This window comes from Schistocerca nitens, chromosome 3, assembly GCF_023898315.1.
Source record: "Schistocerca nitens isolate TAMUIC-IGC-003100 chromosome 3, iqSchNite1.1, whole genome shotgun sequence".
NCBI classification, from domain to species: domain Eukaryota; kingdom Metazoa; phylum Arthropoda; class Insecta; order Orthoptera; family Acrididae; genus Schistocerca; species Schistocerca nitens.
Genome location: NC_064616.1, coordinates 649,645,891 through 649,659,699, shown reverse-complemented (window position 1 = coordinate 649,659,699; position 13,809 = coordinate 649,645,891). Strand labels below are relative to the sequence as shown.

General features: G+C 44.6%; 1 protein-coding gene across 1 annotated transcript in view; it reads left to right on the top strand.

Annotated features, from left to right (window-relative positions):
• Positions 1-1,229: 1,229 nt before the first annotated feature.
• LOC126248611 (uncharacterized) overlaps positions 1,230-13,809 on the top strand; it is a 214,004-nt gene continuing 201,424 nt past the window's right edge. The window contains exon 1 of the mRNA XM_049949758.1: positions 1,230-1,862. The gene's annotated coding sequence lies outside the window, so the exon portion shown is untranslated. The remainder of the gene's footprint in view (positions 1,863-13,809) is intronic.

Here is a 13,809-nt window from a genome sequence, read left to right as displayed (position 1 = left end):
AAATTCGTCTATTTCTTTTGCTGAGTGGGTTCACCTGTTGTATTTATCGATCTATCCCATCACATAATTTCATAAAGTTTGTCAGTTTCAAATTGTCCATGCACAGCTCCTGCAGGTTTCCTACAACTATTAGTTTCTGCATTACTAGATTCAGTCTCTGTCAAAATTCCTTTGTGAGTCTATTAAGTAGTTGTTGTTCATTGTACTTACAGCTTACACCACCGCCTCGGCTACCGTCGTCAGTGTCAGCGTGTCGTCGACGAGGGATGACCGGCCTGGTGGACCACCCCTTCCTTCGTCGTAAGATCTTCGAAACATCACTCAACGTCACTGTTTTGAGACTGATCTTGTTCAGTAGTTTAGCTGCGTATTCCACTTCCCACTATTCACTGCTCGAGAAATTGCACGCGAAAGTGAGGAACTTCATTTCGGAGAGTATCTGCCACGTTCACTCGACCATAGCTCTGTGAAGTGGAAGAGCATTGCCCTAGTTGTTCACGCACAGGTGACGTAGTACCTATTCATTACGAGGATGGTAGGCAGCTCGTGAAGCAAGAGTTCGGACGAGACGACCTAGATGTGTTAATCTGCGACTGTGAAAACACAAATGCACTGGACTTTGTCAACAGGCTAAGCAAAATGTTGCCATCTCCAGTCTGTGTACATTTTACGCTGCATTTGTGCAGCCCTAGAAGGTGATCCCATAACACAGATTATGACAAGCAAGGATAGGCTTGATGATACCGGAGGCGTGCTGCTTCTCGTCGTCATCGCATATAAACTGGTGCTCTCGTTTCGGAGTACAATTTCCACCACATTGTAATGAATGGTGTGTTCTAAAAAGCAGCATTTTACTCCATTGCCTGTTGCGTCGAATATGGCCACCTATTCTCTATTGCAGGCCGGGCAAGTCTGCCGCTCGCCTTTTTGCACGACCCATGAATGTCCAACTTCATGTCGCATTCTAACGGTTTCGCTCTGTGGAATGTCTTATTTCAATAAAGAATAAATAAGTTTCAATTTTACATCAGTCTTTTTTAATAGCCCTATATTTTATTAACTGCCTCAGTAACCATGGTCACTACCGTACACTTTTGCGGTGACGCTCGACTCAGATGTAGCCGGTTCGAATCCTGGTGATGGAAGATATTTTCATCGCTGGTATTCGGTCACCGTGGGGCGTACAGCTGCGGATCGCCAGACTTCGCGCCATTGCCGTAGGTCAAATTCCAAACTCTCCTCCGTCTATCCTGGAGTGAGGGCATGTGATACTTGATGGGGATCTGTCCGTCGGTTGACGACTTTAAGCTATGCTGTCCCCTTGGTGCTATTTGATGAGTCGGCTATGTGGCGGCACCGGGTTTCACTCGCCCTTTTCACACACTATGCTGTAAAAGCAGTCTGACCTGGTAGTGTAGCGATAAAGCGCTTGACTGGAAACAGAGGTCGCGGGATCGAATCCCGGTCGGACCTTATATTTTTCAGTCTGCGTTTTAACCTAGACTTCACCTCCTCACGATGTGAGGTATCGATAGAAACGACACGTGGTTCGGATTCCACGTTACGATGCAGGTCCAGGCGGATAACTGGGCCAGGTTAGGGACACAAGTCGCCGAAGTGGCGTCCAGTTGAAAGACTTACACCAGCCCCGTGAGCCATACGAAACTACTCCTACTGTAAAAGTGCTCCTCACAGTCATCTACACGACAGTTAGCACTGCGCATCAGGTTGGAGAAAGGCAACGACAAACTACATTTAGTAGGACCTTGCCCAGGACAGCGGCGCGGCATTCCGACGTCTGTCTCCAACGCTCATTTCTGGAGTATGGGAGTATTGTGGACTAAGTTTTGTTAATTATCAAGGTAATTCAGTGTTCACACACAATATCTTTGAAATATTTAGTTTCAAACCTATTTTTTTTATTTTATTTTTTTTATGCGGTAGATCCCTCGACCTGCGCTACAAAGTCGTGGGTCAGCTATTCACGACACGCGAGAAACTGCCACTCAGGTGGCAGAGCACGTATGGAATGTACACAGTGTTTTTTTAAGTTAGCGGTAACTCAAACTCCGTGATGACAATCTACCAACCGAGAAAAACATTATTATAGAAAGTGAAAAATATAAAATGAATAATATGTCACTTGTTAACTACGGAAGCATTAGCGGTATCCCTGAACTCGCCTCTCGTGACCTCTAAACTCGCAAGGTAGAATAATGTACCAGGAAGTATTTACAGCAGACATCTGAAGTTGCCCCCAACGGCACTGTGGGTGCGTGCACTCCAGCCTGGTGCACCAAATGCAGAGAGATGTGGCAGATAGTGGTGAAAAGGAAAAGGATGGTTGTAGTACAGTCGCCATATCAACCTGACGACAATACTGACTCCAAAAAAGACCTAAATCTTATGTAAGACAACGCACGTAGATTAAACAACGAAGGGCTTTCAAATAGTAAACTAACATTTTTCTGAAAGCAGGTTGGTTTTATTCAGATTTCCAATACATCATATTATTCCCCACTCTTTTGGCTACAAAACCATATTTTTTAGAATAATCTCCGTTCAATGCGACGGCCTCACGCCACCTTACTGGGAGGGCCTGTACGCCCGCGTGGTACAACGCTACTGGTCGACGCCGTAGCCAGCGTCTTGCTGCTTCATTATCCTCCCCATCATCCACATACTGCTTCCCGCGGAGTCCATCCTTCATTGAGCAAAGCATATGAAATTCGGAAGAAGTTAGAAAGACGAGGAAGAACAGTCCAACGAAGTTTTGTGAGCTCATCTGTCGGGTGCACAAACTTCTGTAAAGCCTCTCGTTGACACGGAGAAATAGTTTGCATTTTTGTAGCAACGAACAGCTGAAGTCGATACAGGAGTCACAGTTGTGTGCTGTCGGCCGGCACGTGGGAGGTGGGATAGGTGTGCGCGACATTGTTGCGATGATGACAGACGCCTCGCTCAACGACTCAGCGTGCTTTTGTTCACTGCCAGGTCTCCGTACACATTCTGTAAGCGCCTGTGAATGAATGTCTGCGATGCTCTGGTTTTCCGCCAAAATAAACAAAATGAGAGCTGTCTGCTTCGAACACGCCTCCATTACAGGCGCCATTAGTATGTACATCTACATCCATACTCCGGAAGCCACCTGACGGTGTGTAGCGGAGGGTACCTTGAGTACCTCGATCGGTTCTCCCTTCTATTCCAGTCTCGTATTGTTCGTGGAAAGAAAGATTGTCGGTATGCCTCTGCGTTGGATCTAATCTCTCTGATTTTATTCTCATGGTCTCTTCGCGAGATATACGCAGGAGGGAGCAATATACTGCTTGACGTATAGCGCCGCCACGCATCGGAACTTCACTAAACTGTAGGGGTTGAAGCGGGAAATATTCCACGATGTCCTGCAACAGATTTCACATTTTTCAATCGAAATTGGCTGAGAAAAAAATGTGTTGCTTTACTTATTGGACGCCCCTCGTATTTAATATCCTACCACCCAATCATATGGTAGAAAACACTCACTGGAACGCCTTTGCTACAACCACAGTGATTATATCATGTGTTCGAATTGAGTTGTCAAAGAGGTTCCAAGACTTCAAATGACACAAGACTCATTTCAGCTCATTTCCCAGACAAATATCACTTACGATTGGTGATTTACCCAATTACTTCCAGCTTTGATAGACCCGCGGCGTAGAGCTTCACGTAACGGCTTTTGAACTCATTTCTCGAATTTACAAGACTTCTATAACCTATCTCAAGAGAACTGCACAACAAGCTCGTTAATTTGTTTCAGTGTCTGTTTCAGCACATTCATGCAATCATTACTTTTTCATTTTTGTGTTACGAAATTTACTAAGTCCCACCAGGATTCCCGTTCATTAGATTTTAACCTTTATAGCTCTAGAAATTTGGCTGTATCAAGAATCTGTGTTCCAGATAGCCCATATATTGTAATATCAAAATGTATAGATGCTTACGAACATCGTGTCTCACTGTTTTATGCCTGTATGTAACGTTTTGTGCAATAAATAAGATACATAATACTCGTTATTTTATTGTCATAAGCTGTTGAACTCATTGAAATTATTGCCTTGGCAGAAGGTTAAAAAAAAGTTTCAAATAAAATCTGGTCGTAGAGGTGAGCTGCAGTGTTAGTTTTGTTGTAGTCTCATTGTGCTAAAATTCAGCTTTATGCATATCGCCAGTCGTCTCACTCGTACTTCACTTTCGAATAGCGCAGTAATAGGGGAAGTCAGATCGCCACTTCGATGCCGTGAGTGCACACATCCTGGACAGGCCTAGGTAAGAGTAACAGACGTAAATGGAATTAATGAAATGAAGCCTCGTATTGCATTGATGGCCGGGAGTCTCCACCTGGGGAAAATTCGGCCGCCAAGTTAAGTCTTTTCAGTTGATGCCATTTTGGACGGCTTGCGTTTCGATGAAAACACAACACTCAGTCCCCGAGTGGAGAAAATCTCCGACCCGGCCGGGAGTCGAACCCGGTCCCACTAAATGGCTGTCAGACGCACTCAACTAAGGGGGCGGACATAGAATTAATAATTGGATGTGTCTACTGGCTGCAACATCTACACAGTGGTTGTACTAAAATTCAAGGTGGTCTTAATTTGATAGCACTCAAATACGCTGACGATATCCTGCTGCTGCTACTGCTACTACTGCTACAACATATTTCTCTCGTGTGTGGGCTACGGAACTAGTTCCAGGAACTTGCCTGATAACTTCTACTTTATGCGGCAAAACTGTTTCCCGTACTGAAAGTAACGTTTGCGTAGTTTTCCTCGCTGTCAGGCGAATGAAAACTGCTGCTGCTGCTGCTGCTGCTGCTGCTGCTGCTGCTGCTGCTGCCAGCCAACTGCCTCTGTTTCCACAGCTCACACACCAGAGAAATATTGAATAACAAGGACTGTGGATGAAGCTTCCAAAAATACAATGTCGGATCCAGGTGAAAGGTCTATCAGAAAATTCTAGATAATTTGGATCCTATGTTAAGGATCGAAACCTTCTGTCCAGTCTCTTGTGGATCAATACGGTGTTGAAACTGAAAGTAGGAGATCGAAAACAGATATAATAAACCCTGCTTCAAAATATTCATTCAGTTCTGTGTGATTATACTGTTACCTGGACCACAGTTCCACACAAACTAGTAAATGGATGACAGATACGCTCTCATGGCACTGAAGTATAATTTGACTGCTAACAGGATAATGTCCTCCCACATATTGTCAACGTTTTTTATTTATTTTTTTTCGATTTCGCTGCAAACGTTTCGCTAGGAAATATGAATCTCTGAAGTAAGACATTCGTGTCCGTCAATTTGCTTTGGACGAAGAGATGCACGCCTAGGTACAATCATGGTTCCGTAGGCAACTGCAGACATTTTTTCAGGAAGGCAGTGGCCGCCTTGTCTCACAGTGGGGTAAATATATGAACAGTTACGATTAGTTTTGAAATAATAAACAGTTTACTTACTTTTACCATCTGTCTCGTTTTCATTTGGCTGCCTTTTATAATTTCGTGCTAACCATCTGTAATGTTCATTGTGGGTACAATGCAGACACAAGTATTACTTTCAGAAGCGACAACGGTAGTTAAGTATTTGCAGCGAGAGACAGAAGCAGAAACAGTGACCTGGTGTGGCGCTCACCCCCCTTCGTGATTGATACCGGGGTGGGCAACGGTCGGAGCGCGAGGCGTGGAATGGCGACGCCCCAAAATATTCACCGTCTCCTCCTGCGCAGAACACGCATCACGCAGCCGCGTTGCACACTAAGCAGACTGACTTCCTTTCTAACGTGCAGTATGCTGAGGAGGAGGAGGAGATTAGTGTTTAACGTCCCGTCGACAACGAGGTCATTAGAGACGGAGCGCAAGCTCGGGTGAGGGAAGGATGGGGAAGGAAATCGGCCGTGCCCTTTCAAAGGAACCATCCCGGCATTTGCCTGAAGCGATTTAGGGAAATCACGGAAAACCTAAATCAGGATGGCCGGAGACGGGATTGAACCGTCGTCCTCCCGAATGCGAGTCCAGTGTGCTAACCACTGCGCCACCTCGCTCGGTGTGCAGTATGCTGTAGAATTGGCGTTTTCGTGCATTTCCTCGCGCGTCAAATAGTACCCCGTGACTGAAGTGCGCAGTACCTTTCTGTTCATAAGGAAGAGTAAATAAACGTGTGCACAGAATTACAGGCCTGTGTTGTTGTCGTCCGTCTGTTGCGCTTGATGTTCTTAGCGATAACCCTTCTTTCATATTGTTCCTCGAAGGCTGAGGAGTAGGGGCCGTTCCTTCAGACCGTCTTGAAAATCCATACTAGCGCTCTTTCTGTTGTTCCTCTCTGGTATCAGCTTAGAACCCTACTCTAGCGGCATGAAGGCGCCGCATCCTCGTACCGGGATTGCGTATATGCCGAGCCAACAATTTGTCCGCCCACCTATTGCTGGAGCGTAGGGTGTATTCTAGGCTCGAACAAGACGGGTCTAAAACAAATATTTTTTCTCGCTTGGTGCATTCTAATAGAAGACATGTGAACAAGCAGATTTCATTTTCTAAATTTCAAAAAAGCATCCAACACAGCGTTGCATTTTCGACTGATAATAAAAATACTTGTACGGTGCATCTTTACCAATATGCGAATGATTCAGGGCTGTTGGCTAATTGAACAGTCTTGTCTTTGCTTATTTATCGTATGGTTTACGCTGCAATACGTATATATTCGTATGACAATAAAGTCAGCGTAGTTCCTATGCACATGTACATATGTACCAAACTTAATTACAAATTAATGTCCAAGCATTGGATATACTCAGTCGCATCTGTTGCTGCAACAAAGTAAATGAAGGGTTCCTTGCGGGCCCGATTTGGACATTGTTCCCGCCATGTGTCAGGTTGTTTGCTTTTCGGCTCCACAGTCACACAGAGGGCAGCGACAGTTGTGCCATGGCCTGTACGTATTGGGTTTAATGTCGTCCATACTTCACGTGATTGATTGAAACCAAGAGGCTTTTCTGTTATCGTGCAACTTCGACATTGTGGTGGGCAGTGCTGTTTCCGAACATTGTGAACGTCAGAGTTCATCAGTTCTTTAGCAGTGACTAATGCTGGTCTTCTTGATGTTGGTCTTCTGTGATCCAGATCTGTTACGTCGTTGTGTATTGATAGCTGAGGGTTTTTAATTTTGTGATACTCTCCAAGGAGAGCATTTTTATACCTTTCACCGGTGGTTGTCTATGGCTCAACGGGGGCAGTCATGCAGTGGGTGTGGATTTTATTGTGCCGCTAATCGTGTTTATATGCGAACTATTAGCCCATACAGGGGCGCAGTATTCCGCCACTGATTAGGCGAGCCCAACTACTGCTATGTGAAGCCTTGGAGTCTAAAGAGGTGCTGCACATTTTATGGATGATGATAGTCCTTGTCCTTATTTTACTTGCTGTTTTTGTCAGGTGCTGCTTGTAAGAGAGCGTCGTATCCACTTGACTACTAAATATTTTGGGGTAGTTATGGTTGAGACCTTTCCCTTCAAAGTTGACAGTACGCTCTCCTCTCGCTGAGCGGTTACAAAGGTGAAAGCATGATATTTCTACCTTCTTTGCGTTAGGCTGAAGTCTCTGTTTGTGAAGGTAGTCACTCAGCAGCTATAAGTTGGAGGTCAAGGTGTCGTCAGTGGCCTTGAATGACTCTTGTTCTGCGGCTATATCCCAGTCATCTGTGTAACCGAACATCCTGGATTGTGTGTTCGACGTATCGGAAATACAAGATGCAAGAACAGAGCACTGAAGCAGCCCGTTGTTATTTTGGCGCAAGTTCAGTTCTCCACACGAGGACATCAGCGAGATGGGTGGTACGGCTGCACGGAATTGTCCGAATTAGTGTGTAAAACAGCCCGTGTATCCAGACTGTCTTAAGCTGCACTCAAATTTGTGAAAGCAATTAATATTTTTTTTTTCTTCTTTACGTGTCTTGTCTCTGTATGAGTTGTTGCGGATAGTACCAGGTCTATACAGCTTAGAGTAGGCCGAAATCCTGGTACATTGTGTGGGATTCATTCCAGTATTTTTGAGCTCAATCTGTTGTATAAGAGCCTCTTAAGAAGCATGTACATGATGCGGAGCAATGGAATTGGCTTACAGGTCTTTGGATGATAGCTTCATTTTCCCCAGCTTAAACGGGGCCATCTTCGAATTCTTGATTTTTATAAAACTGTGCAAACCATTTTTTGAGGTGCTTCCCACAGTGAGAAAGGAAGTACAGATGCACTCTGGTGGCCTCTGATGCCTTACCTGCGTTGACATTCTTAAGCACTTCTACTCTCCTGTCTAAACTGCATGCGTGAGGCTTTTACCCATTTTTATCCATAACTTGGTATTCCTTCGACGATTCTGAGTCCGAATAGTTTAGACTCAAAGCAACCAATACGAACAGGAAACTGAGGTCCCTCGGGGGTCGGTTCAGAGCATAACCTTCTGTCATCGCAATCATCATAGACTGCACAGTAGTTCTGTGATTTTATACTGCTTTGATTTTATCCCAGCATTTACGTAAATTGTGGGTATGTAATTTTTACGCAATGTTGATTCATCTGGTGTATTTTGATTTAAGCAATATTTGCGCAGGAAGCCTTTGAGAATAGGGTTTGTAAGTTCGTGAACAGGAATATTGCTTGCAATGAATGCTTCACATAGAGCCATATTAAACCAACTTCTTTTGGTTACCTTCGAACAAATCCCTGCTACTGCAACTTCCTGTTGTCAGAAGATGTTTCGTGGTCCTTTCTTCTGCGTTCTAGCAATATGAAGACTTGACTTGATATGCTAGTCTACACACGTCAAAAAAAAGTTTTGCGTCACCTCGGTTCCGAAAGTTTCGCAACCTGTACAGAAAATTCGAATTGATACCAACATAAACATCATTTCCGCCCTTTTTATTGCTCATGAAAATTACACATAGCGTGTTGTATCACCGTACAGCGAGACCTTCAGAGCTGGTGGTCCAGATTGCTGTACACACTGGTACCTCTAATACCCAGTAGCATGTCCTCTTGCATTGATGCATGCCTGTATTCGTCGTGGCATACTATCCACAAGTTCATCTATGCACTGTTGGTCCAGATTGTCCCACTCCTCAATGGTGATTCAGCGTAGATACCTCAGAGTTGTTGGTGGGTCATGCAGTCCATAAACAGCCCTTTTCAATCTATACCAAGCATGTTCGATTGGGTTTATGTCTGGAGAACATGCTGGCCACTCTAGTCGAGCAATGTCATTATCCTGAAGGAAGTCAGTCACAAGATGTGCACGATGGGGGCGCGGATTGTCGTCGATGAAGACGAATGCCTCGCCAATATGCTGCTGATATGGTTGTGCACTATTGGTTGGAGGATGGCATTCACGTATCGTACAGCCGTTATGGCGCATTCCATGACCACCAGCGGCGTACGTCGGCCCCACATAATGCCACCCCAAAACATCAGGGAATCTCCACATTGCTGCACTCGCTGGACGGTGTGTCTAAGGCGTTGTGCCTGACCGGGTTGCCTCCAAACACGTCTCCGACGATTGTCTGGTTGAAGGCATATGCAACACTCGTCGGTGAAGAGAACGTGATGCCAACCCTGAGCGGTCCATTGGCCATGCTGTTTGGACCCATCTGCACCGCGCTGCATGGTGTCGTGGTTGCAAAGATGCACCTCGCCATGGACGTCGGGAGTGAAGTTGCGCATCATGCAGCCTATTGCGCACAGTTTGGGTCGTAACGCGATGTCCTGTGGCCGCACGAAAAGCATTATTCAACATGGTGGCATTGCTGTAAGGGTTCCTCAGAGCCATAACCCGTAGGTAGCGGTCATCCACTGCAGTAGTAGTAGCCTTTGGGCGGCCTGAGCGAGGCATGTCGCCGACAGTTCGTGTCTCCTCCATGTCCGAACAACATCGCTTTGATTGCCTGGACACTTCCCTTGTTGAGAGCCCTTCGTGGCACAAAGTAACAATGCGGACGCGATCGAACCGTGGTATTAACTGTCTAGGTAAGGTTGAACTACAGACAACACGAGCCATGTACCTCCTTCCTGGTGGAATGACTGGAAGTGATCGGCTATCGGACCCCTTCCGTCTAATAGGCGCTGCTCATGCATGGTTGTTTTAAATCTTTGGGCGGGTGTGTCTGTGATACAATATCCACAGTCAACGTCTATCTTCCCGAGTACCAGGAACCGGGGTGATGCAATACTTTCCTGATGTGTGTATTTGAAACTTTTTTGGCGCGAAACGTTTTTCTCGCAAACTCAGCAATATAAAACAGTTCCGTCGTATGTAAATGTTAGAGGATGGTCAGCTATGCACGAAACGACGTTTCTGTTTCGGGCGGCATGGCGCACAACACTCTACACGTCTTAAACCGTTCAACTTTGTACAAGTAAATAGAAAAAGCTAAAGTGAAATAATGGACGTGCGACTAAAAGCTTGCGTAGTTTAATTATTCCCGACGCGTATGGTATGACAGCGGAGGGGATTAACCGGGGGCGCAGGCGCGGGCGCGGGCGCAGGCGCAGCAGCATTGGCTCTGCCTGCCTGTTCCTGTCCCTCTGCTGTAATGATTTCGACATGCAGTGGCCTTCGGATACCGATTGCAAGCAGTTTTACGTCGCGGTCAATCTGTGAGACATCAGAACTAGATCGAGTCAGAGTGTGTGAATTCCTAAGGGACTAAACTACTCAATTCATCGGTCCGTAGACGTACACACTACTTAAACTAACGTACGCGTAGAACAATACACATACCCATGCCCGAGGGAGGACTCGAACCTCCGGCGGGAGGGACCTCGCAATCCGTGATATGGCGCCTCAAACAGCGCGGCCACACCGCGCGTTGATCGATCCAGAGACCGCCCGTCTAAATTTCTAAAATATTGTAAACATAGAGCGAAAATATGTATCGTCACGAGTTTCTAGTTAAAATACGCATTAACCAGTGAAAAGGAGCCAAATGTGTATGCAACATACAAATGCCTATAATCTCTATTCATTATCTTCCAACGAGGTGAAATTCCCCTGATTATACGCTTCATAGTTTTAAAGAACTAATCTGCTTTGAAGGAAAAATGTAACGCTAATAAAACGTTAAACTTTCATCGCAGGAGTGGACAGTATTCAGCAGAAAGGAGGGACGTGTTGAAATCATTTAAAGACGTAACGGTTTGGACAAAGGACTAATGGTATTTGACTGGTTGTCATGAACTGTTTCTCGCATATGATTTCGTACATGATTGCAAGAAGGTAGGAAGTGAAGATTTCTCTGTAGTGGTGCAGAAAAATTTGATTTAATCACATAATGAATTATTTTGAATAACGAAAAAATTATATATTGCAAGAAAATTGTAGTGTCCACTTTTTTGCACTAGTATTGTCTAGTTTCCGAAGTACTACAAAATCGAATTAATGCCAAAAATGGGAGTCAAAATAACTCAAAAGCTGTAAAAAAAATGGATAACCAAAATCATCAGTAAATTTTCCTAATTTCGTTATTCGAAAAGGGTTTCGAAAGAGGCAGACAACAAAGATACTTGCTCATCATAGAAGGCAGCCGCCAGTGCTTTCCGGTAAGTCTCTACTCTGGTCTCCAGCTCATTGTCTGTGCCAAAATGTTGTCTTCATAGCCAGCGATTCATGTGAACAGAGCTGAAACTCGGAGGGAGCCAGTTATTTTTCGGGCTGTATTGTGGGTGACCTAACACTTCCTATCGAAAACGCTGCAGGAGCATCTTCATTGTGACTGCAGAATGCGGCTGAGAATGGTCTAGAAGAAGGAAACACATGACAGTTATGTTGCGTGGTATGCATAGTTTCGGGCGAAATTTCTCACCAGGCCCTCTTACTTTGCGGGAGACGCTATTTTCTAGGCACCTTCACGCGAACACTGTGCGCTCAGCACTGAAAAGAGCGACGCGACGCGACGTGACGCGACGGACGGGCGTACCACTGGCACTGCCCAACGCTTCTGTGCAAAGCTTCATAGGATTTTCAGTGGTTTCCATTTCTCGACCGATCGGCACTTACTTTCCGAATAGCCCTCATATTTCATGTACGACACATTATTCAAATAATACTGTAAACAAATTAGCTATAATTGTCTAACATACGTACCGTAAATGTTTCAGTTGTATTATTCTCATTTTTCCTTTAACGTTTAAGTGACAGAAACATCTACCGCAATAATAGAAACGAACGTGTATCATGTATTGATCATGTATTGATCTTGTCTTGATCCCTTACATGGGCAGCGGAGGGGAAAAAAAAGATGTCCATAACATAGACTGCAGTGGTGAGTGGAACTACAATGGTAGAATAAGCTCGCTCTGCTTTGCACAGTGATGATATTACCCGTACGCTGCGTTTCTTACCAAGCATCAGTACGAAAGTAGTAGTGACGGACGGGCGTAACGAATGCGTAAATGTTTCGTGAAAGTGTTTGATGACATGTTCGTGGTAAATAACGTACGTATGTTCTCAAAATCTGTACGCGATGGCATTGTTGATTATTTTGATTACTTCATTCCATATCAGGATACTAAACATTCAATACGCACTGTAATAGCTTGTAGAGTTTTATTGTTATTATATATGTAACGTTGCCAGTGAGAATACACAAAAAACTAGCAGTCTGAAGTTGTCAGTCTACTAATGGTTCAGAAAAGAAGAGCCCATAGATTAGGAATAGTTCCACTGGTAATTTCTGAAGAAAACTACCTTCGCAAGGGCAAGATGATAGAAACCGAAACAACGTTACTATCCAACCGTCTACTCTTCCCATCTAGATTCCAGACTTTAGCCACGTTTGTCCCTAGTGATGGCACTGTTATCAAAAACAGAGTAATCAAATAAATGATTGCCTACGATTTCATTTTTAAATATGAACTGTTATTTGTTGAAGGAAACTAATACACAATTTAGAAAATTCGGCAGCTTAATTTTTTCTAAGCTGAAAATAAACTAGTATAAATGATTTTTATCGACATAAAACACATGAAAAACCTTTCAACAGTAGCTCTGAACGATTTCGTCAGTTTGATTCCTTGATTGCCTGTACGGAAGCTGTTAAAAACTAATAGTTCGTGGACCCTATTATCGGATTGGAGCTGGAACTTCGTAACCTATTATCCGTAAAAAAGTGGTTTGGCCCACTTCTAATTTCTGTTTCATGTACTGAATGGCAACGTTCTTTAAATGTGAATAAGTGGAAGGTAATGTCCGTAACAGAGTACCTGTTAATACCCAGTTACTAGATCAGCTGACAGTTTCTTAAGTTTCTCTCTGATTGTTTCAATACATAGGACAGTGCCACGAAGCTTTATGAAATAAAACAAGTTGGCGAAATAACAAGTATGTGGGGCTTAATTTTGCTGGAAGCAGCGTCATAGTACGGCTCCCGCGTTCGAGGTCCATATCGAGCAGGCGTGACAGCTGACAGCGTAAGAATTTAGTAACGTGTTGCTGGGATCGTAAAAGCACTGTACAAATCATACCAGTGTGTAATAGAAATGCTCTGCAGATACAAGTGGAGATTATTGTTCGCGACCGAGCGAGGTGGCGCAGTGGTTAGCACACTGGACTCGCATTCGGGAGGACGACGGTTCAATCCCGTCTCCAGCCATCCTGATTTAGGTTTTCCGTGATTTCCCTAAATCGTTTCAGGCAAATGCCGCGATGGTTCCTTTGAAAGGGCACGGCCGATTTCCTTCCCAATCCTTCCATAACCCGAGCTTGCGCTCCGTCTCTAATGACCTCGTTGTC